The sequence below is a fragment of the Staurois parvus genome, unplaced genomic scaffold, assembly GCF_062004578.1.
Source record: "Staurois parvus isolate SC_StPar_1 unplaced genomic scaffold, SC_StPar_1.0 ptg000108l, whole genome shotgun sequence".
Taxonomy (NCBI): domain Eukaryota; kingdom Metazoa; phylum Chordata; class Amphibia; order Anura; family Ranidae; genus Staurois; species Staurois parvus.
In genome coordinates, this window is record NW_028317904.1 from 1,390,532 (window position 1) to 1,401,703 (window position 11,172).

The following is an 11,172-nucleotide window of genomic DNA, read 5'->3' on the forward strand; positions in this document are numbered from 1 at the left end:
ACAACATATGTTTAGGTGCTGTTCATTTTTAATGGCACCCCAAACGCGGTGCGAGTTTTCTGCGATTGTTGCGCGGCAACACAAGCCTTTAAAAGTTGCAAAACGCATTACCCAAAAAGGAGCAGGAGCCTCATTTGGGTGACAACGCGCATAGTGCAGTCCATTGAATGAATAGGCTGCCTTATGCGCGACACACAGAAACACATGTAAGTTGCGCTTACAAAACCCCCAAAACGCAGGAGCGCTCTCTGTTACACGAGATGTGAAATATGACCAAAGCATATCCCTCTATAGCACAGGTGTCAAAAACAAGGCCCGTGGGCTGAATCCAGCCCTCCAAGCCATTTCATGTGGCCCTTGCACTTCTCCTGTAGGTACCCCATTGTCTCTACCCCACCTTGTCTCAGCAGTGGGCAGCAGAGAGGAGAACAGAACTTCTCTGCCAAAATCCTGCACCTCTCTGTGCAGCTGCAGCACCCCCTCATCTCTGCCTCCCCTGATTTCAGCATTCAGCTGACTCTGGTAACTGACTCCACTCCTCCTCTGGTCCTCCTCCGGACCCTGCACTTTCTGCTTTCCACCTCTGGGAGTGCGCGGTGATGTTTCTTGAGGTGGAACCTCAAGAAAGCTAGATTCCTGGTTCTGCACTGCCCACCCCCTACATTGCTACAGGATACAATAGGGACATTGACGCTAGTAGGAAGAACCACTGTGTGTGGTGAGGGATCAGGAACACAGCTTGAAGTGTCAGATTCAGAAGATTCTCCCTGCTTCAACCCCGGTACATCAGTGATTGGTGGCATCGGTTGAAAGAGAGGGGAGTATTAGGGCTCATTCACACATTCATTGCTCTCTGAAGAGTGACCCACATTCAGCTCCCTCTTCAGAGAGCATTTGACAGGCGGTGTTGTACTGCCTCCTCTCTGTCTGCTTTAACACCACACTAGAATGCCGCAACCAATTGCTAAATACCTTTTATTTTTTAATCCAAGCTGTCCCCACTTTGGTATTCTTGCTTGCACGAAACTTATGTACCCCAGCTGCCTGAAGCTGGCAGGTAGTGCTGCCGCCAAATACGTCCCAAGTGAATGGGGCAATGATGCAACCACCAGACAAACTCTTAGCTTGCGGTTGTGGCACAGAATTTCAATAGAAGATTCCCCTTTGGCTGAAAACAGGTGGTAAGTAGGTAACACATTGACTGTCAGCCATCTGTCAACTGTCGTGTGAAAAGTGATCTACTGTAGATGGCGCACTTCTGTCTAACTAATCCATGAAAGAGACACACATATACCTACCCATTTTCAGGCTTCACCAGTCTGATCACGTGATCTCCCCTGTATAAGTCAGCAGCAGCTGCAGGGGAGAGGAGAGAGCAGCGTCAGCGGATGGGCCATTGAAGCTTATGGATGCTCAATGGCTGCTCCAGGCTTTACCAGCCCTTGATGAGTGCTCTCTCCTCTCCCCTGCAGCTGCCGTTGACGGACACAGGGGAGATCATGTGACCGGTGAGTGGACTGAATATAGGTAACGATACAGATCTTTCTAAGGGTCCATTCACACTGGTGAACTTCTGCCGTGCTAAAACACACCTTTCCACCGCGACAAAAACACAGGAAAATGATTCCCCTTTAAATCCTATGTAAGTGTTTACATTGCTGCACTGTGTTTTGAAAATTCCTGCATGTTGCATCTTTGGTGAGCTTTTCAAAAGCACGCCAAAAACAGCTCCCATTGATTTCTTTAGGAAACGCACCAAAAATGCGCCCAGGGTGTGGTTTTTTTAAGTCACATATCCAAGTTTCACAGATGTATTCTGGGCCTCAGGAGTCCAAAAAATGCACTATAAATGCATTGAAAACGCATCAAAAAATGTGATATATGTTTTTGCAAAAAAGGATACCATGTGTGAAAGGGCCTTTATACAAGTCAGTAAGGATAGGTGCTATGGGGGGGACGACAATTTTTATATTAGCTATGTAGTTCTACTGTAATTCTTCTTTAACCACTTGCTCTCCTGAGGACTCCCCCCTTCCTGACCAGGCCATTTTTTGCGTTACATCGCTGCGTTACTTTAACTGACAATTGCGCAGTCATGCACCGCTGCACCCAAATGACATTCATGTCCTTTTTTTTCCCACAAATTTTTTCCCACAAATTGAGCTTTCTTTCGGTGGTATTTGATCGCCTGTGCGTTTTTTATATTTTGCACTAGAGGCAAAAAAAGACTAACAATTTTGAGAAGAAAAAAACAACAATATTTTGGACTTTTTGCTATTAAACATGTCCAGTAAGAAAACTTAAAAAAAATCTAATTTTGTCATAAATTTAGGTCAAAACATATTCTACAACATGTCTTTGCTAGAAAAAATCCCAATACATGTAAATTAATTTGTTTACGTGAAAGTTATAGCGTTTACAAATGGCGGTATAGATGCTGGGATTTTTTTTTTCCCTACTAGTAGTCGCAATCAGCGACTTAGCAGGACTGCAGCGGACATTCTAACACTGGGGGGGAACTAACTTGGTGTCACTGACATCCCCAGTGACACCAATACAGTGATCAGTGCTAAAAAAAAAAAAAAAAAAAAAAAAAAAAAAGCAGTGACACTGTACTAATGGCACTCGGAATGAAGGGGTTAATGTGAGGGGCGATCAAATGATTAAGATCAAGGGAAGCAGAGATGAGGGGGTGCTGCAACTGCACAGAGGTGCAGGATTTGACAGAGGAGTTCTGTTCTCTTCTCTGCTGCCGACTGCTGAGACAAGGTGTGGTGGAGACAATGGGTTACCTACAGGAGAAGTGCAAGGGCCACGTGTAATGGCTTGGTGAGCCGGATTCGGCCCACGGGCCTTGTGTTTGACACCTGTGCTATAGAGGGATATGCTTTGGTCATATTTCATGCCTGATGTTTACAACCAGGTTGCATTCTTCCTAATGACCACCAATGTAAGGAGAATTTTCCCATTGACCCTGAGGAATAGTTAGGGGTTGCTCTGGGGAAGAAAAGGCTGAGAAAGGCTGGAATCATTGTTAAGGGGCCGAGAGTACCATGACATGGATATTTCACCGACATGATTAGTGAAGGATTCGGAATGCGGTGCATTTTCTGCTATATTATACTGTCAGCATATTATACATACAATGATGGCAGATCCTATGGAAGAGCTACTTCCAGGCACATGGAGTGTGCATACAACGCATTGAACAAATAATCACTTCAATTATCCAACCACACAGAAGCAAATCCTCCTCTACTTATCTGATCTACACAGCTGGACTAATCATTGTTTGAAGATGTTTGACTTATGCCTGATCAACATGATCAGAACATTTGAACGAAAAATACCGCGTTCAAAGCGATCGTATGATAATCTGATCGTTACTACACAGCTTTCGTCCGAAATTATTTGAAGGGACAAGCACGAAAATATTTTTCATTTAGCCAGTACAGTTTTCGTTCAAAAATACAATACAAATATATTACATCACTTCCAAATTTTCTTTGTCGCACAAGAATTTTGGTAACATTAGTATCCACTTCACTTTCTATATGAGACTAGCATGCAAAAGAAAACGGACGATCACTCGTCCAATAATCTCCTGTGAATGGGGCGTAAGTAAATCAAGCCGACTGGTTATGATCATTTGATTATCCTAAAGTCAACGTAAAAAAAAAATAGGAATAACAAGGCTGCTACTGTGGATGTCTAAGGCGCTGTTCACATTAGGCAATTCCAAATTGCTGAAAAATACACAACGCATGCTTGGTTGCCATTCCATTATTCTTAAAGGAGAAGTTCACCTTTAATGATCACCTTAAGGAACACGTTACATGTTCCACCCATTTTTAGGGTGGAACATGTTCCCAATGTTGCAGCCACCACCCGAATCCCACCCTGTCTGTGACAGCAGTACAGCTGTCACTTTTTGAATAGAGGATGGCTGTACGGAGCTCTGCCCCCCCAAGGCTGCGTCATTCATTCACAGAGTAGCAGCATAGTGGCTAAATGCTTAGCACTTCCACCCAGCAGCACTAGGGTTCTTGGTTCGAATCCCAACCATGACATCAGCAGCCTGGAGTTTGCATGTTCTCCCTGTGCCTGCCTTTGAGTTTCCTCCGGGTACTCCGGTTTCCTTCCACACTCCGAAGACATGCTGGTAGGTTAATTGCCTCCTGTCTAAAATTGGATCATTGTATGTGTATGTATCAATGTGAGTACACAATAAGGAAATCATACAAAAATTTTCATACGAGGATCGATCGTCCGATAATCTGATCATTAGTACACAGCTTTCGAGAGCCGATCATGACAATTTATGTGACAATATCCGAAGGGACAAGAGTGAAAATGTTTCTCGCACGACACCAGATCATACGATTTTCATTTAATCAGTACAGTAATCATCCGAAAATACAATGCATTACTTCACTTTCGAATTTTTTTCTATCGTAAGTTCAGTACCCTTTTCATTTTCAATATGGAGACGAGCATGCAATAAAAAAAACCAAAAAATGGATGATTATTCGTCCGACAATCTTATTGTGTGTACAGGGCATTGGGGATCTTAGATTGTATGCTCCTTGAGGATTAGGGACCGATGCAAAATGCACAATATATTTGTAAAGTACTGCATAAATTGATGGCGCTATAGAAGTACCTGTGATAAATAGAGTACTGTGAATGAACTACAAGTCCCGGGAGACTTAGCGGCTGTCGGCTTGTAGTTCTCAATGAACTCAATTGATTCTTCCTGTCAGAATATCTGCTTGTCTGTACATCCCATATGGGTGATCAGATATACTGACAGGTCTGCAGGAGACCTTCATGGCACCAGCAATCTGCTGACCACTGGTGCCATGCTTTACAGCAGTAATCTCCAAGCTGCGGCACGAGGGCCGAATGTGGCCCTTTGCTTGCTTTTATCTGGCCCGAGGGGCATTATTATTCCTCCCACTGTCAGCATCAAATAGTTCCTGCCACTGACAATGAGAAACGTTTTTTCCCAAGACACCAATGACAGGGCACAATTTCTTCAATTGATACCATGGATGGGGCACTATTCCTCCCACTGACACCAATGATGGTGCACTATTGATAGTAATAATAGGGCACTATGACTCCCATTGACACCAAGGATGGGGCATTGTTTACTCCCATTGATACCAATGATGGGGCACTATTCCGCTCACTGACACCAATGATGATGCACTACTGATACTAATAATAGGGCACTATGACCCCCATTGACACCAACAATGGGGCATTGTTTACTCCCACTGATACCAAGGATGGGGCATTGTTTACTCCCACTGATACCAAGGATGGGGCATTGTTTACTCCCACTGATACCAAGGATGGGGCATTGTTTACTCCCACTGATACCAAGGATGGGGCATTGTTTACTCCCACTGATACCAAGGATGGGGAATTGTTTACTCCCTACTGACTCCAGGACATTTTCTTCTCCCACTGGTCACTGTCTGCCCCGCCTAAAGTTTGAAGGACAGTAAACTGGCCCTTTGTTTAGAAAGTTTGGAGACCCCTGCTTTCCAGGCCCATCCAACCAAAAATAATAAATGCACATTACCTGCAAAAAAGGTGCATTTATTATTTTTGGTCCAAAGGTGAACTTATCCTTTAATGGCATCCTAAACATGGTGCAATTCTGATTGTCATGCGGCATTTAAAAGAAAAACAATTTGCACTAGGCTTGTCACACAGAAAGGAACAGGAGCTTCTGTTGGGGGACAGACTTCCACAAGGCAGCCCATTGAAGTGTGTGAGCTGCCCTATGTGTGATATACAGAAACAAGTGTAAATGGCGCTTTTAAAATCATAAGCAGAAATGCAACGCGGAATCTGAACAGGCATAAAGACTCGCAAAGCTGAAACCAATCTACTATAAACAATACTGACGTCAAAAACTTTTTTAGCACCCCTTTGTGGTCAGTGGCCCTGGACAGCTGTCCAATCAGATCTTATTCAAATCTGCCGTGTCGTGGATAAAACATATATATTGAAACCCCGGGTGCTAGGCACTGAAATTCCATGCATTTCCTCATTTGTAGGAACCAGCCAGTGTAAACATTCCCCTGCTCCTTTAAAATTCTTCCAACTGAATATACACACTTCAGTACTATGAGAGTGGACATGCACTATACAATCTGATTGTACAATCTCCTTTAGATCAACCATCAACTATGCAGTGCAAAGACCTGCCACATTGGACACAGACTGAATGGATAATTTAGGTTTGCACTTATATAGATAGTTTTAGTAAATGTAATGAAGATTGCGCAATCTGATTGTAAAGTGTGCGGCCATCAGAAGGTGAGCACTATACATACAAATTCTAGTGTCATTTACTACAGATAGTACAAACAGCACAATGACAGAGATATCCCTACAAGGGTCACCATACATGTTTCAGTCCCTGTACAATCCACCTAAAGCTAGCCATACACTATTCAATTTGATTTTACAATCTCCTTTAGATTTGCCAAAATATGTAATATGAGGTCAAATGTAAACAACCCATTAAATTCAGGCAGGCCTGTCCTACATAGTTGATGGTAGATTCCAAGGTGATTTTACAATCAGATTGTACAGCCAGCCTTAGGATCACTACCCACCTTATAATCTGACTGTACAATCAACGATTGAGCAACCAAAACTATGTAATATCAGGAACTATCTAATCTAAACAATCAATTTGTATCCAATCAAGAAGACCCTTACATGCCATTGTTGTTTTTAGATCTAAAGCACATCTCACACACACACACGTTACAGTCTGATTGTACAATCACTTTTAGATCTACACACAACAACGCAATGTAAGGTCTTGCCTGATTGGATACATCAGGCAGGTCCTCCTATTTCATAGATGTTTTTGTGGAATAGTTACAGACAGGGGCAGACTGACCATTTGGAAACTCGAGCACTCCCCGAGGGCCCAGTGTCAGTAGGGGGCCCCATGAGATGCCCCTGGTACATTTTTCATAGGCTTTTTTGAGTTTGGGCAAGGACACAGGGACCCCATGATCCCCTATTGCCCGGGGGCCCCATGAGTTGTCAGTCCGCCTCTGGTTACAGTGGAAACCCACTGTGTGGTATCATGAGAATCCGCTAATTTTTCGATATGTTATCCTATTACATAGTTTTGGTAAATCTGAAGTTGATGATACAGTGTGTGGTGACCCCAAGGCTGACCATACACTATATAATCTCCGACAGATCTACCATTAACTTGGTAGTGTAAAAGCCTGCCTGATTGGATACATCATGAATCGGCTGTTTAGGCGTGCCCTCATATTACACAGTTTTGGTAACTCTAAGGCTTCGCCATACACATTACAATCTAATCATACAATCAACATTTAGAATAAGCCCTGGTTTACACTAATGTGACTTGTCATGTGACTTGACAGTTCAAAGTCGCATGACAAGTCGCACCCCATTTGCGGCAATGGAACCGTTCAAACCTGTGCAACGCAAGTAGCAGCAACTTTGAAAATGGTTCCTGCACTATTTCTGTGCGACTTCATTGCAACCTGCTTTGCCATCTGTTAAATGAACTCGCACAGGATGTCAGCAAGCTGCAAAGAAATCGCACTGAATAGTTGGCTTTGATGTTGCACTGGTGTGAATAAGGACATGCCAAAACTATGTAATACGAGCACCCGATCTATCCAATCAGATGGCCACTTACACTACATAGTTGTTGGTGGATTGACACTGATCAGCCATAACATTATGACCACCCCCAATAACCCACTGAGGCATGGACTCTACTAGATGACTAAAGGTACGCTGTGGTACGGGCCGTCCGTAGCAGATCCTTTAAATCCTGTAAGTTGCGAGGTTGGACCTCCATGGATCAGATTTGTTTTTCCAGCACATTCCACAGATGCTCGATTGGATTGAGATCTGGAGAATTTGGAGGCCAAGTCAACACCTCATACTTGTTGTGTTCCTCCAACCATTCTTGGATTCATCAGACCAGGCCACCTTCTTCCACTAGTCCTGTGGTCCAGTTCTGATGCTCCTGGGGCCCATTGTAGGAGCTCTTGGCTGTGGACGTGGACAATGGGTCAGCATGGATAGCTCTGTGGCTACGCAGCACCATAGACCACTGCGAAGCTCTGTGTGCCCTGACACCTTTGTGCCCTCCAACACCTGTCATTCGGAACCAGCATGAACCTTTCCAGCAATCTGAGCTCCAGTATCTCTTCTATTGCATTGGATTGGATCAACCTTCACTCAATGAGTCTTGGCCACCCATGCCCTGTCCCAGACCACCGCTTCTCCTTCCTTGGGCCACTGTTGGCCGGTACCCATGCCCTGTCCCAGACCACCGCTTCTCCTTCCTTGGACCACTGTTGGCCGGTACCCATGCCCTGTCCCAGACCACCGCTTCTCCTTCCTTGGGCCACTGTTGGCCGGTACCCATGCCCTGTCCCAGACCACCGCTTCTCCTTCCTTGGGTCACTGTTGGCCGGTACCCATGCCCTGTCCCAGACCACCGCTTCTCCTTCCTTGGGCCACTGTTGGCCGGTACCCATGCCCTGTCCCAGACCACCGCTTCTCCTTCCTTGGGCCACTGTTGGCCGGTACCCATGCCCTGTCCCAGACCACCGCTTCTCCTTCCTTGGGCCACTGTTGGCCGGTACCCATGCCCATTCCCAGACAACCGCTTCTCCTTCCTTGGACCACTGTTGGCCGGTACCCATGCCCTGTCCCAGACCACCGCTTCTCCTTCCTTGGGCCACTGTTGGCCGGTACCCATGCCCTGTCCCAGACCACCGCTTCTCCTTCCTTGGACCACTGTTGGCCAGTACCCATGCCCTGTCCCAGACCACCGCTTCTCCTTCCTTGGACCACTGTTGGCCAGTACCCATGCCCTGTCCCAGACCACCGCTTCTCCTTCCTTGGACCACTGTTGGCCAGTACCCATGCCCTGTCCCAGGTCACTGCTTCTTCTTCCTTGGGCCACTGTTGGCCGGTACTGACCGCTGCAGAGCAGGAATGTTCCACAAGAGATGCAGTTCTGGAGTTGCTCTCACCCAATCTTCCAGCCATCACATCACAAAGTCACCAAGATACTTACACTTGACATTTTTTTCTGATTTTAACACATCAACTTCAGGGACAACATGTTCACCTGCCCCCTAATATATCCTACCCACTTCCAAGTGTCACTGTAAGGAGAAAATCCATGTTATCCACTTTACCTGTCAGTGGTCATAGTGTTATGGCTGATCAGTGTATGAGATCGTACAATCATGTTGTAACGTGTGTGCAGATGTTAAAGATAATTGTACAATCGGATCGTATAGTGTATGGCCAGATCCACAGAGACATCGGGGTACAGTACTGGGCTCGGCTGTGATCCACACACAGGTCTATGGTCTCCCTCCCCATAACCCCCGATCTGCTCTCACCTCTCCGGTTTCCTCTCTCCGCTGGCACTGCCGGGCTCTGTGTCGCTCCGCAGTCCGATCAGTTTAATAAACATCCGCAGAACAAAAGAGGAAGAACCGGCCGGAGCAGTGCGTGTTCCAGCTCAGCCTACACCCCGCCCCTCCCTCTACAGGGCCCACCCACATCGCTCTCAGTCAGCCAGCCAATGGATGGCAGCCAGGGGAGGAGCCCAGTGCTATGGCAACCAAGGGCGCATCATCCCCGCCCCTACACACAGGGATCCCAGCTGCTGGCTGCAAGTCTGAGGTGTCACCCATCACAGCTCTGACTGCAGGCAACAGTAAACGACACCAAACTGTCCTCCTTCCTCTCATCAACAGCCACCGTCACCAAAATATCCTCCTTTCTATCATCAGGCCACAGCCACCAACACCAAACTATCCTCCTTTCTATCATCAGGCCACAGCCACCGACACCAAACTATCCTCCTTTCTATCATCAGGCCACAGCCACCGACACCAAACTATCCTCCTTTCTATCATCAGGCCACAGCCACCGACACCAAACTATCCTCCTTTCTATCATCAGGCCACAGCCACCGACACCAAACTATACTCCTTTCTATCATCAGGCCACAGCCACCGACACCAAACTATCCTCCTTTCTATCATCAGGCCACAGCCACTGACACCAAACTATACTCCTTTCTATCATCAGGCCACCAAAACCAAACTATCCTCCTTTCTATCATCAGGCCACAGCCACTGACACCAAACTATACTTCTTTCTATCATCAGGCCACAGCCACCGACACCAAACTATCCTCCTTTCTATCATCAGGCCACCGACACCAAACTATACTCCTTTCTATCATCAGGCCACAGCCACCGACACCAAACTATACTCCTTTCTATCATCAGGCCACTGACACCAAACTATCCTCCTTTCTATCATCAGGCCACCGACACCAAACTATCCTTCTTTCTATCATCAGGCCACAGCCACCGACACCAAACTATTCTCCTTCCTATCATAAAACAACAGCCACCGACACCAAACTATGCTCCTTTCTATCATCAGGCCACAACCACTGACACCAAACTATCCTTCTTCCTATCATCAGACAACAGCCGCCGACACCAAACTATTCTTCCTATCATCAGACAACAGCCACCGACACCAAACTATCCTCCTTCCTATCATTAGGCAACAGCCGCCCACACCAAACTATCCTCATTCCTATCATAAAACAACAGCCACCAACACCAAACTATCCTCCTTCCTATCATAAAACAACAGCCACCAACACCAAATTATCCTCCTTCATATCACCGACACCAAACTATCTTCCTTCCTATCATCAGGCAACAGCCGCCCACACCAAACTATCCTCCTTCCTATCATAAAACAACAGCCACCAACACCAAACTATCCTCCTTCCTATCATAAAACAACAGCCGCCGACACCAAATTATCCTTATTTCCTATCATCAGGCAACAGCCACTGACACCAAACTATCCTCCTTCCTATCATTAGGCAACAGCTGCCCACACCAAACTATCCTCCTTCCTATCATAAAACAACAGCCACCAACACCAAATTATCCTTCCTATCACCGACACCAAACTATCCTCCTTCCTATCATCAGGCAACAGCTGCCGACACCAAACTATCCTCCTTCCTATCATCAGGCAACAGCCGCACCAAACTATCTTCCTTCCTATCATCAGGCAACAGCCACC

At 46.0% G+C, this 11,172-nt stretch overlaps 1 protein-coding gene across 2 annotated transcripts in view; it reads right to left on the bottom strand.

Moving 5' to 3' along the window:
- The window catches only part of LOC149467487 (MOB kinase activator 2-like), a 53,666-nt gene extending 44,079 nt beyond the window's left edge, over window positions 1-9,587 (bottom strand). For both annotated transcript variants that reach the window (XM_089671596.1, XM_089671595.1), the window contains exon 1: window positions 9,450-9,587. The gene's annotated coding sequence lies outside the window, so the exon portion shown is untranslated. The remainder of the gene's footprint in view (window positions 1-9,449) is intronic.
- Between the last annotated feature and the right edge of the window lie 1,585 nt (window positions 9,588-11,172).